Genomic DNA, 26,125 nt, shown 5'->3' on the forward strand with positions numbered 1-26,125 from the left:
ATATAATAAAAAGCTGTATGACAAAAATAGAAAATTCCATGAATTTAAAGAAGGAGATTGGGCATATGTAGAAAATAAATCCAAACTAAATAGAAAAAAACTTGATGAAGTAAGACTAGGTCCATTTCAAATAAAAAAACAAATTTCAAATACTTTATATGAAATAGACATCGGATACAAAAGGAACGATATGAACTATTTTCACATCTCAAAATTGTTGCCTTGTGACCAACCATAGACTTTCATGGTTTGTCATACCTGTTGGTGGGGGGATGTAAAAATAAAACTATGTTTATTTTCAATAAAACCACATTTAGTTATTTTAAGTTATTTATAGTTTTAGGTGGCATGACTGTGTAATTTTAGTTTGAATGACATTTGTAAATAATTATTTGACAGTTGTCAAAAAACTCAGAGTAAGAAATAGCATGTTCTTGATTCTCTTTTTTAGGTTTGTATTTTTAAGTTATTTTAGTATTGTTGTATTAATGTTTATAATCTTTATTGTACATATTGTAAATAAACTCTTTTTTAGATGAATTCATACGGCTATCTCTTACACGAATAAGAAGTATGAAACTACTCTTATAAACATGTGTGAAGAATCTGAGAAAAAAGACAGAAAATTGATATGTGGAGAAGGGAAAGAAAAAGAATTGCGGTTGATGTTAAGAAACTACGAAAATTTGATCAATGAGAAAAACAGAGTGGCTAAAAAGTACGAACATTCATTTGAGGTGAAAAACTTGGGAAATTTTCGATCAAAGACTTACCCGATTCCATACAAGTATCGACAAGAGGTGAAAGAAGAAATAAATAAAATGTTGGAAGATCAAATCATCGAAAGATGTGATTCACCGTATGTTAACCCGATTGTGATAGTAAAGAAAAGCAGTGGAGAATTGAGATTATGTTTAGATGCCAGGAATATCAACCAGCACACTGTATCACAATATGAATCACCTCTAAACATCGAGGCCATTTTTGGAAGAATCACCGGGTCACACATATTTTCGAAAATTGACTTAAAACACAGTTTTTGGTTGATACCGTTAGCTGAAAAGTGTAGAAACTACACCGCTTTTTCTATTGATGGTATTGTCTACCGGTTTAAGGTAGTGCCGTTTGGATTGCAGAGTGCTTGTGCTGCACTCGTCCGAGCTCTACATACCATTTTGAATCGCCACGAAGATTTCATAGTTCATTATATCGATGATTTATTAATTTTTTCACAAGATACTCAGAGTCATCTGAAACACATAGAAATAATTCTGGAAGAATTGGACACAGCGGGATTGAAATTAAACATTGAAAAATGTCAATTTTTTCAAAAAGAAGTCATTTATTTGGGTTTTCAATTGGACACCAAAACAGTAAGATTATCCGAAGACAGAGTCAAGCTCATAGATGAATACCTAAGACCAACGAATTTGAAAACATTGAGAGGTTTTCTTGGCACGATTAATTATTTTAAAAAACTGATTCCCGATTTGAGCCAAAAGGAAATCCCTCTGATAAAGTTGCTTAAAAAAGGAATAAAATGGAATTGGAAAGAAGAACAGGAGGAAGCTTTCGAAACATTAAAACGAGAATTCGCAAAAGGAACGAAAATATACCACCCCATTTACAATTTACCTTTTATACTCCGAACTGATGCGTCCATACAAAAATTTGCAGGAGTTCTGTCTCAAATACAAAACGACCAAGAAGTGCCGATATGTTTTATATCGCGAGTGACTAAAACACATGAGAGAAAATATAGTGTTACAGAATTGGAGTTTGCCAGTGTACTATATTGCGTGAACAAATTGAGGTTTTACTTATTGGGAGCAAAATTCACAATCGAAACAGACCATGCAGCTTTAGTACATATCATGAAGAATAGATTAGTAAATAATAGAATACATAGAGGTATTCTATTATTACAGGAGTATGATTTTGAGTTCCGATATATAAAAGGAAAAGACAACATAATAGCCGACGCTCTAACACGGGATGAGGACACGGGAAAAAAGGAAACAATTACTCTACAGGTGGGACTAAATAGATTAATACAAGAAGAAGGGATATATTCGTTAAATGAGATAAGGACAAACCAAGAAGACCTAGAGGAAAGAGAGAAAAGAAGAGCGGAAGTAGAAAATGACATATATTTTAAGAGAATAGACGGAAAGGAACTATATTTAGTGACACAGACATTGGCCGAAAAGATAATAAAGAAATTACATGAGGACAATGGGCATATCGGTAGCAGAAAAGTTTGGCTCGTTTTTAGGGAAAATTACATCAGCCGACAGGATTACCGCATTGCAAAGGAAATTACCCAGAAGTGCGATGTATGTCAAAAATATAAGAGTCGGAATTTCAAAAACGAAAATGTTGCCAAAAATATTGAAGCCCGAAACAAACTAGACATTGTAGCAATAGATATGTTAAGCGATCTAATTATGACCACTAAAAGGAACAAACATATTCTGGTAATGGTGGATGTGTTTTCAAAATACGTAAAATTATATAGTTGCCGCACCACAAAGGGGGAGGAAATATTAAGAAAAATCGACAATTTTATAGCCATAGTAGGAACACCAAAAAAGATCCTACTGGACAATGCAACGTATTTCCGAAATGATCGTTTCAAGGGACAACTTCGAGAACGAGGAATAGAGACAAATTTTGTCAGCATCAGGCATCCACAGAGTAATCCTTCGGAACGATTCATACAGGAAGTGACGAAATTTCTTCGCATTGCAACAGATGGTCAACATCGCCACTGGGACAGGAAAATGGCGGAAATAGAAAGGTATCTAAATACAATTCCGAGCACAGTAACAAAAGAGACCCCAGAATACATCATGAAGGGTGTATTGCCGATAAGGCCATGGGAAGACCAAGAGCCAAAAGAATATCAACAGGTGATTGAAACCGTACAGAGAAGATTACGGCGAAGCAACGAAAAATATATCCAAAGACAGGAACAAAATAGAAAAAGAAGACCAGTGACTTTCCAAAAGGGTGAAAAAGTACTCGTGAGGGCATTACGAGTATCAAATCTTCCTGGGGGCATTTGCGCAAAGTTGATGCCTGTTTTCGAAGGCCCGTACATAGTGAATAATGAAAATGGGATAAATAGTTATGAGTTGAGGCACAGGAACTCGGAAAAGATCCGAGGAATTTATAATATTCACGATGTATACAAATATCACGAATAAAAGACAGAATTACATGAAGTAGATAGTAAGTTAGGATATAAGACGTAGATTAAAGTAAGGAAATATACAGGGAGTTGGTTTTGCCTCGAGAAAATTTATTTAAAAATGCAGATAAATTTTATCGAACACAAGGCGGGGATTTGTTATATTTCTATTTGATATGAAAATTAAATTTTGATAATTATAAACAAAATTCAATTCAATATAAAATATTTTCAATTTTCTCAACCACGGGCATATAAATTTAAAACAACCTGTATACAACAAATTGTTATATGTAATTTTAAGAAGTGATTAGAATAAGCGTACGAAACTCGGAACAATGTGCTTAGAATAAACAAAGTGAATGACGCGTACCATTATCGTTTCTTCGCGGAAGGTCGATCATTAGCCTATGCTAAATAAAACTCAGTGAAATAGATGATAGTTCATTATCGTTTTTCGCGGAAGGTTTCGATCATTAGCCTATGCTAAATAAGACTCATTTGAAAGAGAGAATAGGTCATTAAAATTTGTAAATAGTTAGAAAGTATTTTAGAATGGGAATTAAATATTTTCTTTTGAAATCCATTAAGCATATTTAGAAAGATTAAAAATTGGTTTTGAGGAATATTACGAATGAGAGTTGGTGGTGGAAGATTGATTTGTGAATTTGGAAGGGATATTTAGAAAGTAGGGGAATGAATGACAAAGTGAGAGCAGAATGTTTTGAGCTGTCGAGAAGTGAAGTCGAGTAGTAGACGGTAGTGTTCGAGGAGTGAGAAAGCCGGTGTAGTTCCGTGAGTGTGGAGTATCTATCGTGGAACGAGAAGTAGGCCAGGTCGAGAGTAAAAGAACGTCCTTGAGCCCAGAGTGTCCCGGTAGCTGATAGCAGTTTCGAAAAAGGTAGAACACAGCATCACGACAAAAGCAGGAACGAGAGCTATTCGAGCTAGTTTTTCAAAGGAGAACATCACTGGAAGCCAGGACGAGGTTTGATCGCAGCCAAGGATAGCAGGAAAGGGTTTTGTGTGAAGACATTTTCAGTTCACCAGGAAAAGGTCAGTCTCATTTGTTTGGACATGAATGTATGGGTTTTTCGTATTAAATTCCACATAAAAAATTGAATAACATAATCAATAATATCAGAAAAGCTTCATCAAACTTAAATAGAGTTGTTCCTAATAACTCCTAATAGTTAAATGTTAATAAAAACTTTCAATTGAAAACCAAAAGGAAATAAGATTCCCATTTGTAAATGTTATGTTTAAGAATAATAAGAAATAGCAAATATTAAGCATTGGTTGCCTTTTAAATAAAATAAAAAATATTTTGATTATAATTGTAACCCATATGTGTATTTTTTTTACTCTTTTCCTTTCTATCCCGATTAGGAACCATTAAGAAATATTTAGAAGCCACGGAAGTAAGTAATTAATTTATAATTCGCCCTGAGATTGAAAACATATTGATATGTGATCTGGTTAATTAATTGGATTAGTATTAATACATTGATTAAATTAAGTAACATATAAGAATATTATCTCATATCAATAATCAAGATCACATCAACTGTCGTCCAACGTGGAAAGCATTGTAAAGTATTTCTAGTGGCAAATTTGAAGGATAGAAAGAGTAAAGCCGGTATTTGAAAATTTATATGCCTGTGGTAAAAAGTGAGATACTTACATTTGATAACATAAAATTTTAGATCTCTTTAGGTACAAATTTTACATAACTGATTTAATATTTTATTTTTACGATATTTACATTTGATATATTTATTGACAATTTATAATATTTGGGTGAGAAAAAGTCGTCTTGGTAACATACTAGTAAAATTTCATATTTGGCGGGGACAGTACTTCTTGAAAACAAATGTCTGTGACAAGAAGCCAAAGCAAGGACAACAAAAAACAAAAAGAACATTCAGACCAAGAAGATATTTTAGACAAGACAATCATGGCATCAGAACAGCAAGAATTATCAGGAATAGATAAACTATTACAACTGATGCAACTCCAGTCACAAAAAATGGATGAAGCAAAAAGGACAATGGATAAAAATCAGGAAGAAACATCAAAGAAAATGGATAAAGTGGATCAAAAAATGGAGGAAACACAACAAAAAATGGAACAGAAAATGGATAAAGTGGAGAAAAAAATGGATGACAATCAACAGGAAACAAAACAAGCGATAGAAGAGAACAATAAGAAAATAGAGGAACGCATAGAAAAGTATGAAATGAAAATTAAAGATCACATGCAAAAACAAGAAATGAGAATGAAGGACCACATGAAAGAACAAGAAATGAAAATTCAAAATAAAATAGTTAACGAATTGCCAGAAAAAAGAAATGGAAAGTTTGGAAAACAAGTTGCAAAACGCTATTCAAGCAGACATAGAAGAAGTGGAAAGAAAGATTGCGGAAATCAATACGCAACAAAATGTCGGAGAAAGAAGAGAAATGGTTATACATAGCACAGATGACGTGAAGATAAGGTTTGGCGGGGATGTAAGAAGATTACACCCAGTGCCGTTCATTAATAGCCTGAAAAAGAAAATACAACACATCGGAAATTTCGATACAGCAAAAGAAACTATCAGAAACCATCTCAAATATGAAGCAAGCCTATGGTTCGATAGTAAAGAAGAAGAATTCGGCAATTGGCAACAATTTGAACAAAAATTTTTGAATTATTTCTGGGGAAAGGTCCAACAATTGGAAATTAACAAGGAATTGCAAAATGGGAAATACAATGATAGGATGGGTGTATCAGAAAGGACATATGCTTTGCAAATTTACAATAATGCAAAACATTTACAATATAATTACTCATCGGAACAATTAGTCGAACTGATTGCAAGACATTTCGAGGAAACGCTGGAAGACCATATCACATTGCAAAATTACAAAGACATAGATAGTTTATGCCAATTCCTACAAATAAGAGAATCACGTCTAAGAGAAAGAAAATCAAGAAGGTCGCGAGAAGATTACAGGCCCCGAGAAACACAAGATTACAGAGATAGAAATCAAAATAGGAGGGACTATACAAGACGAGATTTTAATCCCAGAAGGGAAAACGAAAATAGAGACAACGGAAGAGGAAATTATGAACAAAGAAATAGGCAATGGAATGAGGACAGAAATCGAGAATACCAGAATAGAAACACCACACGCTCAAATCAAGAAAACAGAAATAATGGTAGACAAAATGAACAGGGATATCGAGAAAACCGAAACAGATCCGACAGACCAAGAGAAAATAGAAGAGAAGTGAATAATACCCAGACAGATGAATATGACGGAGAGAGACATTATGACGAAAATATAAACAACGATGAGCAACCGGCGTCTTTTCACGACGGCGCTCACTAAAAACCAAAAATCAAACAGGAATCTTTTGTCACCCCAAGGAGTTTATTAAATTGGCAGGAAACAACGAAAAGAAAAATGGAGTTAATTTAAAATTTGTGGATGGATTTATCAACGAGAAACCAATTAAAATTATGATAGACACTGGATCTGAAATAACATTGGTCAACAGAAAACTAATAGAAGAAGTTAACTTAACAAATTTAATTTATAAAATACCTAGGGTAAATTTAGTGGGCGCAAACAAACGGACATTGGCAACTATAAATGAAGGCATACGAGTAATGGTACGACTGGGCAAGAATATGTATGCACTACAATGTGTAATAATGCCAAACATGTCACATGACATGATAGTAGGAGTGGACGAATTGGCAGAAAAACATGTAGTGATAGATTTTAAAAATAATACGATGAAACTAACAGAAGAAAAAGAAAAAGAACAGGACAAGGAACATGAGAAACAAAATACGGACGAATCAGGTAAAGAACAAACAGTGGAAATGAATTTGGCAGCGAAGCAAGGACAAAGAAGAAAAAGGAGAAAAGGTCAGAAAAAGATAAAAGAAAATGAAACCTGTGGCTCCTCAAAAGAAGAGTTGAGCCCAGAAGAAGAAAATTTGAGAGTATCAGAAACAAAGGAAACCTGGGATTCCTCAAAAGAAGAGACGGGCTCAGGAGAAGAAGAAATAAAGCTAAAAAATGAAAGTGAAAAGAATATGATTGAAACAGTGGTATTTGAAGAGGAGGTATATGCAAACGAGGATGCAGAATGCACGGTAAACATGTGTGAAGAATCTGAGAAAAAAGACAGAAAATTGATATGTGGAGAAGGGAAAGAAAAAGAATTGCGGTTGATGTTAAGAAACTACGAAAATTTGATCAATGAGGAAAACAGAGTGGCTAAAAAGTACGAACATTCATTTGAGGTGAAAAACTTGGGAAATTTTCGATCAAAGACTTACCCGATTCCATACAAGTATCGACAAGAGGTGAAAGAAGAAATAAATAAAATGTTGGAAGATCAAATCATCGAAAGATGTGATTCACCGTATGTTAACCCGATTGTGATAGTAAAGAAAAGCAGTGGAGAATTGAGATTATGTTTAGATGCCAGGAATATCAACCAGCACACTGTATCACAATATGAATCACCTCTAAACATCGAGGCCATTTTTGGAAGAATCACCGGGTCACACATATTTTCGAAAATTGACTTAAAACACAGTTTTTGGTTGATACCGTTAGCTGAAAAGTGTAGAAACTACACCGCTTTTTCTATTGATGGTATTGTCTACCGGTTTAAGGTAGTGCCGTTTGGATTGCAGAGTGCTTGTGCTGCACTCGTCCGAGCTCTACATACCATTTTGAATCGCCACGAAGATTTCATAGTTCATTATATCGATGATTTATTAATTTTTTCACAAGATACTCAGAGTCATCTGAAACACATAGAAATAATTCTGGAAGAATTGGACACAGCGGGATTGAAATTAAACATTGAAAAATGTCAATTTTTTCAAAAAGAAGTCATTTATTTGGGTTTTCAATTGGACACCAAAACAGTAAGATTATCCGAAGACAGAGTCAAGCTCATAGATGAATACCCAAGACCAACGAATTTGAAAACATTGAGAGGTTTTCTTGGCACGATTAATTATTTTAAAAAACTGATTCCCGATTTGAGCCAAAAGGAAATCCCTCTGATAAAGTTGCTTAAAAAAGGAATAAAATGGAATTGGAAAGAAGAACAGGAGGAAGCTTTCGAAACATTAAAACGAGAATTCGCAAAAGGAACGAAAATATACCACCCCATTTACAATTTACCTTTTATACTCCGAACTGATGCGTCCATACAAAAATTTGCAGGAGTTCTGTCTCAAATACAAAACGACCAAGAAGTGCCGATATGTTTTATATCGCGAGTGACTAAAACACATGAGAGAAAATATAGTGTTACAGAATTGGAGTTTGCCAGTGTACTATATTGCGTGAACAAATTGAGGTTTTACTTATTGGGAGCAAAATTCACAATCGAAACAGACCATGCAGCTTTAGTACATATCATGAAGAATAGATTAGTAAATAATAGAATACATAGAGGTATTCTATTATTACAGGAGTATGATTTTGAGTTCCGATATATAAAAGGAAAAGACAACATAATAGCCGACGCTCTAACACGGGATGAGGACACGGGAAAAAAGGAAACAATTACTCTACAGGTGGGACTAAATAGATTAATACAAGAAGAAGGGATATATTCGTTAAATGAGATAAGGACAAACCAAGAAGACCTAGAGGAAAGAGAGAAAAGAAGAGCGGAAGTAGAAAATGACATATATTTTAAGAGAATAGACGGAAAGGAACTATATTTAGTGACACAGACATTGGCCGAAAAGATAATAAAGAAATTACATGAGGACAATGGGCATATCGGTAGCAGAAAAGTTTGGCTCGTTTTTAGGGAAAATTACATCAGCCGACAGGATTACCGCATTGCAAAGGAAATTACCCAGAAGTGCGATGTATGTCAAAAATATAAGAGTCGGAATTTCAAAAACGAAAATGTTGCCAAAAATATTGAAGCCCGAAACAAACTAGACATTGTAGCAATAGATATGTTAAGCGATCTAATTATGACCACTAAAAGGAACAAACATATTCTGGTAATGGTGGATGTGTTTTCAAAATACGTAAAATTATATAGTTGCCGCACCACAAAGGGGGAGGAAATATTAAGAAAAATCGACAATTTTATAGCCATAGTAGGAACACCAAAAAAGATCCTACTGGACAATGCAACGTATTTCCGAAATGATCGTTTCAAGGGACAACTTCGAGAACGAGGAATAGAGACAAATTTTGTCAGCATCAGGCATCCACAGAGTAATCCTTCGGAACGATTCATACAGGAAGTGACGAAATTTCTTCGCATTGCAACAGATGGTCAACATCGCCACTGGGACAGGAAAATGGCGGAAATAGAAAGGTATCTAAATACAATTCCGAGCACAGTAACAAAAGAGACCCCAGAATACATCATGAAGGGTGTATTGCCGATAAGGCCATGGGAAGACCAAGAGCCAAAAGAATATCAACAGGTGATTGAAACCGTACAGAGAAGATTACGGCGAAGCAACGAAAAATATATCCAAAGACAGGAACAAAATAGAAAAAGAAGACCAGTGACTTTCCAAAAGGGTGAAAAAGTACTCGTGAGGGCATTACGAGTATCAAATCTTCCTGGGGGCATTTGCGCAAAGTTGATGCCTGTTTTCGAAGGCCCGTACATCGTGAATAATGAAAATGGGATAAATAGTTATGAGTTGAGGCACAGGAACTCGGAAAAGATCCGAGGAATTTATAATATTCACGATGTATACAAATATCACGAATAAAAGACAGAATTACATGAAGTAGATAGTAAGTTAGGATATAAGACGTAGATTAAAGTAAGGAAATATACAGGGAGTTGGTTTTGCCTCGAGAAAATTTATTTAAAAATGCAGATAAATTTTATCGAACACAAGGCGGGGATTTGTTATATTTCTATTTGATATGAAAATTAAATTTTGATAATTATAAACAAAATTCAATTTAATATAAAATATTTTCAATTTTCTCAACCACGGGCATATAAATTTAAAACAACCTGTATACAACAAATTGTTATATGTAATTTTAAGAAGTGATTAGAATAAGCGTACGAAACTCGGAACAATGTGCTTAGAATAAACAAAGTGAATGACGCGTACCATTATCGGTTCTTCTCGGAAGGTCGATCATTAGCCTATGCTAAATAAAACTCAGTGAAATAGATGATAGTTCATTATCGTTTTTCGCGGAAGGTTTCGATCATTAGCCTATGCTAAATAAGACTCATTTGAAAGAGAGAATAGGTCATTAAAATTTGTAAATAGTTAGAAAGTATTTTAGAATGGGAATTAAATATTTTCTTTTGAAATCCATTAAGCATATTTAGAAAGATTAAAAATTGGTTTTGAGGAATATTACGAATGAGAGTTGGTGGTGGAAGGTTGATTTGTGAATCTGAAAGGGATATTTAGAAAGTAGGGGAATGAATGACAAATAGAGATCAGAATGTTTTGAGCTGTCGAGAAGTGAAGTCGAGTAGTAGACGGTAGTGTTCGAGGAGTGAGAAAGCCGGTGTAGTTCCGTGAGTGTGGAGTATCTATCGTGGAACGAGAAGTAGGCCAGGTCGAGAGTAAAAGAACCTCCTTGAGCCCAGAGTGTCCCGGTAGCTGATAGCAGTTTCGAAAAAGGTAGAACACAGCATCACGACAAAAGCAGGAACGAGAGCTATTCGAGCTAGTTTTTCAAAGGAGAACATCACTGGAAGCCAGGACGAGGTTTGATCGCAGCCAAGGATAGCAGGAAAGGGTTTTGTGTGAGGACATTTTCAGTTCACCAGGAAAAGGTCAGTCTCATTTGTTTGGACATGAATGTATGAGTTTTTCGTATTAAATTCCACATAAAAAATTGAATAACATAATCAATAATATCAGAAAAGCTTCATCAAACTTAAATAGAGTTGTTCCTAATAACTCCTAATAGTTAAATGTTAATAAAAACTTTCAATTGAAAACCAAAAGGAAATAAGATTCCCATTTGTAAATGTTATGTTTAAGAATAATAAGAAATAGCAAATATTAAGCATTGATTGCCTTTTAAATAAAATAAAAAATATTTTGATTATAATTGTAACCCATATGTGTATTTTTTTTACTCTTTTCTTTTCTATCCCGATTAGGAACCATTAAGAAATATTTAGAAGCCACGGAAGTAAGTAATTAATTTATAATTCGCCCTGAGATTGAAAACATATTGATATGTGATCTGGTTAATTAATTGGATTAGTATTAATACATTGATTAAATTAAGTAACATATAAGAATATTATCTCATATCAATAATCAAGATCACATCAATATATATATATATATATATATATATATATATATATATATATATATATATATATATATATATATATATATATATATATATATATATATATATATATATATATATATATATTGTTATATTTCTATTTGATATAAAAATTAAATTTTGATAATTATAAACAAAATTCAATTCAATATAAAATATTTTCAATTTTCTCAACCACGGGCATATAAATTTAAAACAACCTGTATACAACAAATTGTTATATGTAATTTTAAGAAGTGATTAGAATAAGCGTACGAAACTCGGAACAATGTGCTTAGAATAAACAAAGTGAATGACGCGTACCATTATCGTTTCTTCGCGGAAGGTCGATCATTAGCCTATGCTAAATAAAACTCAGTGAAATAGATGATAGTTCATTATCGTTTTTCGCGGAAGGTTTCGATCATTAGCCTATGCTAAATAAGACTCATTTGAAAGAGAGAATAGGTCATTAAAATTTGTAAATAGTTAGAAAGTATTTTAGAATGGGAATTAAATATTTTCTTTTGAAATCCATTAAGCATATTTAGAAAGATTAAAAATTGGTTTTGAGGAATATTACGAATGAGAGTTGGTGGTGGAAGATTGATTTGTGAATTTGGAAGGGATATTTAGAAAGTAGGGGAATGAATGACAAAGTGAGAGCAGAATGTTTTGAGCTGTCGAGAAGTGAAGTCGAGTAGTAGACGGTAGTGTTCGAGGAGTGAGAAAGCCGGTGTAGTTCCGTGAGTGTGGAGTATCTATCGTGGAACGAGAAGTAGGCCAGGTCGAGAGTAAAAGAACCTCCTTGAGCCCAGAGTGTCCCGGTAGCTGATAGCAGTTTCGAAAAAGGTAGAACACAGCATCACGACAAAAGCAGGAACGAGAGCTATTCGAGCTAGTTTTTCAAAGGAGAACATCACTGGAAGCCAGGACGAGGTTTGATCGCAGCCAAGGATAGCAGGAAAGGGTTTTGTGTGAGGACATTTTCAGTTCACCAGGAAAAGGTCAGTCTCATTTGTTTGGACATGAATGTATGGGTTTTTCGTATTAAATTCCACATAAAAAATTGAATAACATAATCAATAATATCAGAAAAGCTTCATCAAACTTAAATAGAGTTGTTCCTAATAACTCCTAATAGTTAAATGTTAATAAAAACTTTCAATTGAAAACCAAAAGGAAATAAGATTCCCATTTGTAAATGTTATGTTTAAGAATAATAAGAAATAGCAAATATTAAGCATTGGTTGCCTTTTAAATAAAATAAAAAATATTTTGATTATAATTGTAACCCATATGTGTATTTTTTTTACTCTTTTCTTTTCTATCCCGATTAGGAACCATTAAGAAATATTTAGAAGCCACGGAAGTAAGTAATTAATTTATAATTCGCCCTGAGATTGAAAACATATTGATATGTGATCTGGTTAATTAATTGGATTAGTATTAATACATTGATTAAATTAAGTAACATATAAGAATATTATCTCATATCAATAATCAAGATCACATCAATATATATATATATATATATATATATATATATATATATATATATATATATATACAGTGCTAGTCAAAAGTCCGTACCCCCCCCTCGTATCTTTTGAACGATTATACCTATAATAGTGAAATTTGGAGGGAGTAAACAAACGGACGTAAGCTTCTTAACTAGTTATGACAGGTGACGTAATAGTGACAGATGATGTTATAGGGCCACTGTGACCGATAATTTTAAATAGAACCTTATGGCAAGTGATACCTCGTTTGAAAGGTAATTAAAATACCTATCCAGTCATACTAAGTTTTTTGGGTTTAGGTTGATTTTAATTTTGGTGAATAAATTAAATAAATATAATATTGTAGTTTCGAATTTAATTAATAAAAACTCAAATGTCCGCCTATGGATTTTTTGTCAAAAAAGTTGACGTTTATTAATTCTCTAGTAGTTTTTACGTCAACGTCAACCTGTTTGACAAATAATCATAGGCGGAATTTTGAATTTTTATTAATTAAATGCGAAACTATAATTTTATATTTATTTCATTTATTCATCAAAATTAGCTTAAACTCAAACAAAATTAGTATGACTGAATAGGTATTTTCAATACCTTTCAAGCGAGGTATCACTTGCCATAAGGTCCCATTTAAAATTATCGGTCACAGTGGCTCTGTAACGTCATCTGTCACTATTACGTCACCTGTCATTACTAGTTAAGAAGCTTACGTCCGTTTATTTCCTCCTTTAAAATTTCACTATTATAGGAATAATCGTTCAAAAGATACGAGGGGGGGTACGGACTTTTGACTAGCACTATATATATATATATATATATATATATATATATATATATATATATATATATATATATATATATATATATATATATATATAAAAGGAAAAGAAGTCTTTGCTGACAACGTAGAAAACGGAATTCTGAGGTTATTGGGATATGCAGCGGTGAAATAAGTGTACTCTTTTAACTAAGTTTCAAGCTTTCGAAAATGTTTATTTTCATCATCAGGAATAACTGAAATAAAGTGCTACTGTTAGTACAGCATCCTCGAAAACATACAGTACAAGGTGTAAAGGTTTAAAAACTTACGTTATTGAGATTTGCTTTCCGTGGATGTTATACTCACAGGTGACAAATTCACGCACCACTCATTGATTGAGTCAAATATTAAAAAATACATGGTGTAAAAGACCAAATTGACAAATTATTTTCTACACTAACACATAAGAAAAAGACAATTAAAAAGGTTTACATGCCACGTGTGCCGGCAAGTGTGAAATGTGAGGTTAGAAGTCAATGTCATTCCTGGACATACGCAAATGACACCACTTCTTCTTTTTTCTTTGTCTTATGTAGTACTAATACTTTAAGAATACACATCAAAAATTTACCAGAGTTTTGTTTGAAGTTAAAAACCAAAATTATAAATAATTTACATTTCAATGTACTGAAAGCTGGAAACTTTACAATGAATCAGTTGATAAGACACATCATTGAAATGAGGATAGTTGTCTAAACATAATAGATATGAGTAAATAGAGCTTAATTGATTTATGTCACTCCTTTTGTTCATTGCATTAGAATTCTGCGAAATGAAAGCCATCTCTAAGAACAGTCTTTTAGTATAGTTGGATTCAGAAGCTAAAACTCTGACCGATTCGTAATTCATTTTGTGATGTTCTTTATTAACATGTTCGGCAAGAGCAGATCTTTCAGGATATAATCTGCTATCACTGCGGTGACTAACTAAACGACTACCTAAATTGCGTGCGGTTTGTCCAACATATACCAAATTACAGTTGTTACAGGGAATCTGGTAGACAACGTTAGAACAATCCCTAATGTCACTCTTGTCCTTAACCTTTGAAAATATAGATCGTGAAGTTAAAGATGTTTTAAAGGCTATTTTCAAGTTAGGGATGTCTTTAAACAGTCTAGCCAGTCTGGGTGTTATGCCTTTCACGTATTTTAAAGAAGTATATAAACAATTGGCATTTTGTTCTCCGCTTGTAACAATAACGTAAGTATCTCAATAACGTAAGTTTTTAAACCTTTACACCTTGTACTGTATGTTTTCGAGGATGCTGTACTAACAGTAGCACTTTATTTCAGTTATTCCTGATGATGAAAATAAACATTTTCGAAAGCTTGAAACTTAGTTAAAAGAGTACACTTATTTCACCGCTGCATATCCCAATAACCTCAGAATTCCGTCTATATATATATATATATATATATATATATATATATATATATATATATATATATATATATATATATATATATATATATATATATATATATATATATATATATATATATATATATATATATATACAGTTTTTGGTTATTGGGTTATGCAGCAATTGATAAGTGTACTCTTTTAAGTCTTTATTCCGAGCTTTCGTTCATGATTATGAACATCGTCAGGGTGCTACAATTATATTATATATGTGAAACAATATGAAAATATGTATATAAAATTATATGTACTTACATGTATAAAATTATACATATATAAAATTATAGCACCCTGACGATGTTCATAATCATGAACGAAAGCTCGGAATAAAGACTTAAAAGAGTACACTTATCAATTGCTGCATAACCCAATAACCAAAAACTGTACATTTACTGTCAGCAAAGACTCATTGTCTTCTTATATATATATATATATATATATATATATATATATATATATATATATATATATATATAATATATATATTTGTTTTTCTTGGGTTTAAATTCAGAGAAATATATATATATATATATATATATATATATATATATATATATATATATATATATATATATATATATATATATATATATATATATATATATAATATATATATTTGTTTTTCTTGGGTTTAGGTTCAGAGATTATATTTTAAATTTGGAACTAGATTTTATTGTTCATTTACAATCAACGTTTCGGCAGAAACTCTTGCCTTTGTCAAGATTGATTTCTAAAAATTTTTTCTAAAAAAAATAAAAAGAAACAAAAATTCAATCAACGATAGGAAAGACACGGACAACCTGAATAGAATTTATTTTAATCTAATTTAATTAATAATAAATAACACCATTAAAAAATTTCTTAAAGTAACATATTTCCATTTTGTATCCCTTTTACTACATTAAAGATACGCTCCTGTAATTAACTAGCACAGTAAGCAATGAGATATCAACACTCAATTTTTAATTTGTATCTGTTCATCGTCGTTAGTGTGTCGTTTTACGTGTTTGGTAAGTTTTAATATTGTTCTAAAATAATGTATTGTTTTTCATTTGTAAAAATTTTTAGAAATCAATCTTGACAAAGGCAAGAGTTTCTGCCGAAACGTTGATTGTAAATGAACAATAAAATCTAGTTCCAAATTTAAAATATAATCTCTGAACCTAAACCCAAGAAAAACAAATATATATTATATATAATTAGTATGGTTCAAGAACATCAATAAAACTATATATATATATATATATATATATATATATATATATATATATATATATATATATATATATATATATATATATATATATATAGTGGAGTTGAGAAACACCAGCGAGCAAAAAGAGGTGTATCCGTAATGATACATAAAAAACATCAACGCAGATGAAAATATCATAAGAACCAACATGACAATTAACCAAAAACCTGTCACTATTCTCGGTATATATGCAGTCTCTGATGATCAGCCTTATGCTGTTAAAGACGAATTCTTTGAGAAAATCAATGACGAAATTACAATTGGAAGTACTAGGGAAGTGATCATAGCAGGAGATCTGAATAGTAGAGTCGGACAGAAGGTAAACAACAAAGTGATAGGTCCACATGGAGAAATAACCCAAAATGACAATGGTTAAAGATTAATTCAAATATGCGAAAACCATCAGCTAAAAATAACAAACGGGTTTTTTAAACACAAGGAGATACACAAATATGCATGGATTCAGGTAACCAGAAATTTAAAATCGATCATAGATTATGTGATTACAAAACAAAATACAAGATTACAAGTAATGGATACAAGAGTATATAGAGGAGTATCATGTGATTCGGATCACTTTATGGTAAAGTCCGAAATAGTTTTTCCGTTTAGATCCAAGAAAACAAAAGAACCACCTGAAGCCACAGAAATTTTTAACACAACAAATTACAACCTGGACAGCTTACAACATGAAAGTACGAGAACACTATATCAACGAAGACTAACTGAAAAATTAGAAGATGTAATCCAAAATGTATCCGTGCAAGAAGTGTACAAAAATATAATAGAGAGTATACAAACAGCCGCAAAAGAAGCTCTTGGTTTAAAATCCGAACGCCACAGTAAAAAGCTATGGTGGACCGAAGACATACAAAACCTAATGATGGAGAAAAAGAAAGCGAACGCACGGTGGCTAAGTACTAAACATCCAGTAGACAAAGACAAATATTTGGACCTACGCAGAACAACAAGAAGAGCAGTAACCAGTGGCGTGCTGGCTGTATAAATGAATCGGTGCAATCACCGACAGGCCGCGGCCTCTTAAGGCCGGTCAAATAGGTTTTTTTTCACAAAAAATTTTGGATGTGACAAAAAACTGTTTTTTTTTTAAATTTCCAAGCGAATGTTAATTTTGCTAATAATATAAAAAAAACATTTCTAAAAAATTATTTTTTTTTTAAATTGTAAAATACAGTTTAAGTAAATGAATAAGACTCTAAATACATAAATAGATTGCTATTTATAATATTTATTTTCATACATACAACTATATTAAATATATATCGTTTTCTGGTTTCCAATTTCCTTCAAACATGTCTGTGCCCTGCAGAATAAAAAATGGGAAAAAAGTCTTGCACATTTTTGACCGAATTTTAAAAACAAATCGTTGTATGATGACATAAGCACTCTACATCCTAGAAATTTTGATACAATAAAAAATTGTAGACCTTTAACGGCATTTAAATCATTTACTGAAAAATTAAGAAATTTTTATCCTACCATATCTGCGACTACAATTAGAGAAGAACTCGTGGATTTTGCTGATAAATGGACTATTAAAAAATAGGATTTTGCAAAATACTGAAATTATAGAAATCGAGTTAATGATGAATATCTTCAGTCTATAGAAAATATGAAGGATGATATTATTAAGCTAAGTGGTAATGAACATGAAGTAACAAATGGCAATGTTGTTGATATCGTGAAAACTCCACCTCTGTGTGGTACTAAAAAGTGTAATGTATAGTGATTGTATAGCCTGTTGTTACGCTGTTACAATTGTTAGCTGCAAGTACAACTATATCAGTGTGGTTATCCAAATTTAAATTGTATATAAGCATTTACTAACTCTTTCAGTGATACAAGTATCTTGCGAAAGAAGCTTTTCAACGTTGAAATACATAAAAAATTGGTTAAGAAGTACTTTAACACAAGATCACTTGGAAACATTTATGCTAATGGCTATAGAAAAAGAAACTTTGTATGAGCTTAAAAATGATGAAATAATCGACGAATTTGCTCAAAAATCTATTTTAATTCGTAAATTATTGATCGAGAGTTAAGTAATTATTTTATAAAATAATTGCAAAAGAATGTTTAGATTATTGCGTTTTATTAAAATTTTAAATATTGTTAAAATAATGTATTTGTAGTGTACTTGTATTTGTAGTCTCTTTTATAATTGATTTAGTAAAATTCAATTTCATACATAATTCAAAAATTCTCAAAATTTTATTTCACATTTATCTTAATTACATCAAATTCATATTTTGGTTTCTGCCTTACTGCATGCATACAATATTGTCATACATCGGCTGTCCCAAGTAGAAACACTGTAAGCGCCAATTCGAAAAATATTCACCAGAGTAGAAAACATAAAGGACTCAACTTTTCAAATTTCTATTTTGTTTGAAATAAAAGTGAACACACATTAATTTAGTAAAAAACACTCCTGTTTTTCAGTAAATATTTTTATGTCTGAATTTTATTTCCTGACTAGGTTTTGAACACATACAGTGTTTTTATTTGGGAAACCTGAAAATATAGTATACAATTTCCCACTTTTTAAAGACATTAAGTACCACAAATGATACTTTATTTAAGTTCCTTTAACAAATATATAACAAATTGCAACAATTTAATGGTCAGTGTCTGGGTCATGTAATTGCTGTCATCCAGGGCTATGGAAAAGCTTGTCCACTAGTGTCTCTGAGACTGACCAATTACGCCAAAACGATCAGCCGTTTTCAGGCATCAAAGAAATAAGTTTATTATACATGAGGTACATATGTATACAAATTATATTCAATTCTCTATATAAAAAATTATATTATGCAGTTTTTAATAAAAAATTTTCGTTTATTGTTATAACTTTGTATATATAATATTTATATTAAGGTTTAGTTTTACAGCTTGTAGTTTTTTTATTAATTTGGGCTATTATAAAGTTATCTTACTCAAAATTCAGCCGACTTACAAGTGAAAAACCGACTAAATTCTGTAATTTTGCAATGTTTTTGCAGCATCTGTGTTTCTAATTATTATATTATTGGTCAAGGTTTACCAAACATTATTTTGTTGATTTTTTTAAGATCAAAATTCGTTTTGTAAAGACTACTTATATTTGTTAGTTTACGAATTATAATAACTTAAACAGTTAAATTGTTTATAATAAATTCTCGTCACTTTCGGCGCAAAAGAAAGTTATAAATTCGAATTCAGCAGGTCAAAATATTATTAGATTTTTATTCATATTTGATAATTAATAGGTAACACCCAGTTTAATTTTAAAAATTAATTTTAAATAATTAATACAATAAACTTAAATATTTTATACACGACAAATTTCTACTGCACTTATCACAATAACCATCAATAACTAACACACAACTAAAAATTGCTTTGGAAATATCAATGGTTTTGTCGAATGTAAAATGTAAATCATGCGATTCCCACGGTAAATCACTCTAAATCCCAAAAACCAAATAAAAACACTGTATATCCCGTATTTACAGTGTTTATACTTGGGGATATGGATATAATGTGTTTTAAATTGGTGAAGTGAAGATGGAATATAATATAATGTGTTTCATAGCAATGTTAAATTGTGGTTCTACTAATTTTTTACCGAGGGACTTATTCCAGAAGATCAAACTTCGTACCAGAGAATTTAAACCTCAAATGTGGTCTGTAATAGATAAGGAAGGTAATTTAAAGAGCGATACTGAAGAAATATTGGAAACATGAAGATTGGAAATCAGCAGAAAATCAGTGGCCTTCTGAATACCCTAGAGAACCTACTGTCTTACTCGCTGAAGTCAAAGATTCCCACGGTAAATCACTCTAAATCCCAAAAACCAAATAAAAACACTGTATATTCCGTATTTACAGTGTTTATACGTGGGGATATGGATATAATGTGTTTTAAATTGGTGAAGTGAAGATGGATGTAATATAATGTGTTTCATAGCAATGTTAAATTGTGGTTCTACTAATTTTTTATTTTTTTCTTCCTTCGTAATTGGTAGATAACAACACCCTAAATCCAAAAATGCAATAAAAGTGATTTTGAAAAAAATGGATATACAGTGTTTCTACTTGGGGCAGCCGACATGTCATTTATTATTTGTGAGATTGCTTATTCTTAAATAAAAAAATATGGCAAATTAACAAAAAATCATTGAATTCAAATTTTTATGGAGGTCAAAGTTTTAAGCTCTTGGATATTGGTCACTTGGGGGCAGAGAGCAGCAGGCCTACGCCTCTCTGATGATGACTCCAAATAGAGTCGAAAATCGTCGATTTAGAGTGCTGGCTTGCGCTCTCTGTTCTAAATGAAAAATAAGACAGTTTTGCCTTCGTATTGCAACTGAATAAAACTGGTATACATTTTGATTTCAGTTCAAATTTTTAGGTTTGCTTTAAAAATATTTTATATTTTTGTTTTTTTTTTATTTTATAAATAACGAATAAAACATCCTGATAATAGAAGGTAAAATGAGCATAGGAGGCCGCTTCTCGATAAAATCACCGGGCCGCATGAAAAGTTCCAGCACGCCACTGGCAGTAACAGCAGCAAAAAAAGAAATGTGGGATAGGAAATGCCAAGAGATCAAAACTTACATAGGCGGAAGGAAGTGTTCAGAGACATGGAAATTTTTAAACAAAATAAAGAACACAGAAAAAAATACTATTTCTATTCAGTTAATATCAACAGAAAAATGGAAAGAATACTACGAGAGTTTGTTAACAGAAAGTAGAGCCGAATATACCACACAATCACCAACAGAAGTATTTGTTGAAGGCGAAGAGATTGTAGTGGGAGTTGATATGGTGAAGAAAGCTGTAAATGAACTAAAAAATGGTAGAGCTCCAGGGCCCGAAAATATTCCTGCCGAATTAATAAAATGTGGCACAGATAAACTCTTTCCAAGCACTTACTTGGTGTATGAACAAATATATAAACGGTGTCACACCACCCAGTTTATGGAAAGTAGCTTATATTTCTTCCATTCATAAAAAAGGAAATAAGTTGGATTGCTCAAATTACAGAGGAATATCGGTAACTAGTACACTAAGCCGGGTGTACGGGCGCATTCTTAGAAATCTCATTGAGATGGAGTATAGGGGACAAGAAGTAGAAGAACAGGCTGGTTTCCGCAGTGGAAGGACTTTGCACAGATAATGTCTTCTGCCTAAAACAATTAATTGAAAAAAAATCAGCAACCAATCAAGAGACCCATTTCATGTTTGTTGACCTCCGTAAAGCATACGACAGCGTTCCTGTGACTAAATTGTGGAAATCACTACAAGAAACTAACATCAGCTACACTCTAGTCAAAGCCTTAAAAAATCTATATGAAAATTCTACATCAAAAGTAAAAATTGGCAACACACTATCTAAAAAGTTCATAGTTAACAAGGGTCTGCGCCAGGGCTGCTGTATTTCACCAATATTGTTCAAGATATATGTTGCAAAAGCACTAAACCAGTGGAAACGTAAATGCCACGGTATGGGTATAGACCTCGGAGAGGTTTGTCTGTATACCTTACAATTTGCTGATGACCAAGTCATCATAGCTAATGATAAAGACGACCTACAGTATATGGCAAGAAAACTGAAGGAGGAATATGAACAGTGGGGCTTGGAAATTAATGTGGAAAAAACTAAATACCTACCCATAGGAGCTGAGTTATCCAATATCGAACTAGAGGATAATGAACAGATCACATCCTGTAGTGAATACACGTACCTGGGAGTAATCTTCGATAGAACGGGAAAAGACGATGAGGAAATAAAGAAAAGGGTAACACAAGCTAGAAAAACAATTGGATGCCTAAATGGAATACTTTGGAGCTCCGAAATAGGAATACAGCGAAAATAAAACATCTATGAAACACTTATTAAAAGCAGCCTACTTTACGAAGCAGAAACTTGGAGAATAACCGAGAACAACAGGAAAAAATTAGAAGCTGTAGAAATGGATGTGTTTAGAAGATCGTTTGGTATATCCCGTAGGGAAAGAATTCGAAATGAGGAAGTAAGACGACGAATTGGAATAGATGGTTACTTAACAACAGACATTGAGAGGAAACAGTTGATATGGTATGGTCATGTTCAAAGAATGGAAGACACAAGATTGCCCAAAAAGATCTTGGAGTGGGTACCACCAAACCGCAAAAAACGAGGAAGACCCAAAAAGACATGGAAAGAAGGGGTAACCAAAGCAATGAGTACAAGGGATCTTAGAGATGGCCAATGGGATGATAGGATGTGGAAGTTAGGTATCGGACAACGTCGAAAGACGTTCTAAAACCGATACATACATACATATTGGTCCCACGAGTAGCTAGGTCGCTTGCGACGGTTAGGTCTAAATACTAAGCGGTACAACCTGTTATCCCTTGCCACAAAGGAACCGTTTGCGACACTGTCACCCCGGTGCCTTACAACCTTCACCACGGTATCTCATGGCTTGGCGTGGGGATTGTTGATCGACTGTCTAGTCTAGATCCGCTGAGCTTAGTTTCAACAGGGCTACCACGAGAAGGGTGCAATCAACGATTACTAGCACACTCCCAATTATTGATGGGAGTACCTAGCGATCTTGGGATGGTTTAAGGAGTTACAAAGACTCTCCGTGCAAAACTCGTCTCCTGAGATTAGTTTTCTTCCCCGCTTAGCTTTACGCCGATTAGAAAAAGTGCGTATCCGTCGGCCCCTCTCTAGATATTAGACCGTTTCTATAATTTATCTAGGCTACTATGTCCTTAAGCAGATGTAGAAGAATGTGCGATAAAAATTGGGGGCTTAACCCCAAAATGACTCTATATTTATAAACAAGGGTTATTACACCCATGATAACCTATTGCTCGGTGACCTGATGGACAAAGACGCAGCAAGTTGGAGCGATAAGACTGCTAGGCAATAGACAAAGGAAAGCATACCTGTATACTACCGGGGTCATAAAAAACTCCTACAGCAGCGTTTGAAGTCCTGCTGAATCAACCACCACTTCATTTCTTTGTTCAGAGCGAAGCCGGATCAGTGATGCACAGATTAATGCATAGTCAATTACATATAAGCCCGGTGCATGGTGCTGACAACAGAAAGCTAAATGAGGAGCTAAAAGCCGATATTGTGATGGGCCAGCCTATCGATGCAAGAGCTATGAGATATAGCTTTGACAATAAGTTCAAAATTAATATACCAGGCAAGGAAGACTGAAAGAAATTTGTACCCACACAAGCTGTTGCTACCTGGTACACTGATGGCTCAAAAACATCAGAAGGTTTTCAAGCCGGCACAGTAGGGACAAATCAACGGATGCATTTCCTGGTAAGGCTATCTAAGGATATCACAGTTTTCCAGACAGCAATAGGGGCAATCCATCACTTCGTGGAAGTGATGGATTGCCCCTAAGGCTTGGAGATTGCCCTTAAATTGTTAATTCCAAGCTAGTATGGGATTGTGTGTGTGTCCTAAATAAACTAGGAGACCGTAGCAAGGTTACGGTAGCCTGGGTACTGGGACGCGAGGGTCATAAGGGCAATGAAAAAGCCGATGAAATAGCCAAACAAGGCTCATAAATGCCATTCGTTGGACTGGAATCCCTCTACAACATTGCAAAGGCAGTAACAAGAACGACTACAAGAAAGTGGGTAGCTCACAAATATTTTGAATGGTGGAGGAATTCACCAGGACAAAGACAGGCGAAACAGCTCATTCCAACACATTCGCTAAAATTTACGGCAGACTTAATAAGCAAAGACAGGAAAACAGTCAAAGCCATAATAGCTCTGCTAACAGGGCACTATAAGCTGAATAGGCTGATGGGATTGTCAGATGATGACCTGTGCAGATTCTGTCACCTGGAAGAAGAAACAGCAGAACACATTCTATGTAAACACACAGTCAGTATGACAGTCTGGCAAATGTGTGGTTCTTTGCATTTGGAGAAGAAAATCCACCGGTAAATAGCTACACGGAAGGTTCAGTCTCGAAGCTATTAGACTTTTAAAAAGGGCCATGCTAGAGAATGTTATATAGGTCTAGTAGACCACAATAGATCTGAAAAGGTCGCAGTGGAATAGGCCAGAAGGCCACCTGTTTAAATCTATCTATCTATCTAATATCTCGAGAAATATACTTCCATGTGAAAATCCAAAAAACACGTGTTCAATATTTTTTCGTGTTTAAACACGATCCCAACTCCATCCCATGGAGATGGGGTGGGGATAACTTTAAAATCTTAAATAGGAACCCGGATTTTTATTGCAGATTTAGATTCCTCATGAAAAAATGAAGAATATTTATTCGAGACATTTTTTAGAATTGTTTAAAGATGGCACGATAATTGGAAAAATACGATTTATTAGCGGAATCTATCAACAAATCTAAAAACTGTCTCAAATAAATGTTACTTACTTTTTTATGAGCTATTCAAATCCGCAATAAGAAATGGGAGTTCCTAAATAGTTTTATCCGACTATAGCGCCATCTATCCACAATTCGAAAAAATGTCTCAAATAAAATTTACTTACTTTTTTATGAGGTATTTAAATCTGCAATAAAAAATGTGGGTTCCTATTCGTGGTGTGCAAGTACTTGGAAGGGAAACGAGAAACGACCGTGCGCGAGTCGCGGAGAAATATTGCAACTATCTTAAATAATTCATATTGTCAATTGAAATTGTCAAATTGACGTATATTTCATACCTTCTGTGATTGAAGCAGAAAAATTATATATTGCTCCACAATATTGATATGATATGCAATTATTATATAAAGGTAAATTTAATTAATTGTATTTTGCTTGCAATACTGCATTTTAATAACTAATTTTATTTACTACATACAATTGTTTACGTTTGCATAACATAACCTGCATCTTATTTTTTCTTCTTATTATTTTTTTGGACTATGGCCTTGACAATTATTTAGTAACCAGGACCAATATGATTGGCTAATATAATCAAAAGTGCAAAAAAAGTTGCCGAGCTATGAAACCAGGTGTCGCTTTGCCGAACTTGCACGGTCCCAATTTAAGATGTTAAAGTTACCCTCCACCCCACCTCTAAGGTGTGGAAGCGGGTGTCGTGTACGGTGTCATTCGATAGATTTTCAAAAATGATTAAAAACGTATTTTTCAGTTTTTTGATGCGATGTATAGTTCCCGAGATATTCGATCATCCCATTACTTTTGGGACACCCTCTATATAGTTATTACTATATTTATCTATTTTTTAATATAGTAAACATCTATTGTTATGTAAAATCGTCCAATAAACACGATGGTTTAATTATTTTTCAGCTAGCTACTGTAGTTTTCGAGAAAATTACAGAAAATCTCTATTTTACGATTTTCCCGGATTTCCCGACGTTTTCTCGCAAAAAAACACATCTATTTTTATGCAAGATCATCCAATAAACACGATGGTTTAACTATTTTCCGCTAGCTACTGTAGTTTTCGAGAAAATTGCGAAAAATATCTATTTTACGATTTTTCCGGATTTCCCGGTATTTTGTTGCAAAAAAACACATCTAATTTTATGTAAAATCGTCCAATAAACACGATGGTTTGATTA

The 26,125-nt window shown here is 33.0% G+C and overlaps 1 protein-coding gene across 2 annotated transcripts in view; it reads right to left on the minus strand.

Moving 5' to 3' along the window:
* Window positions 1-26,125, minus strand: part of LOC126878899 (HEAT repeat-containing protein 1 homolog) — a 452,430-nt gene that overhangs the window by 275,133 nt on the left and 151,172 nt on the right. The window lies entirely within an intron of this gene.

The sequence above is a fragment of the Diabrotica virgifera genome, chromosome 1 (genome assembly GCF_917563875.1).
Source record: "Diabrotica virgifera virgifera chromosome 1, PGI_DIABVI_V3a".
Taxonomy (NCBI): Eukaryota; Metazoa; Arthropoda; class Insecta; order Coleoptera; family Chrysomelidae; genus Diabrotica; species Diabrotica virgifera.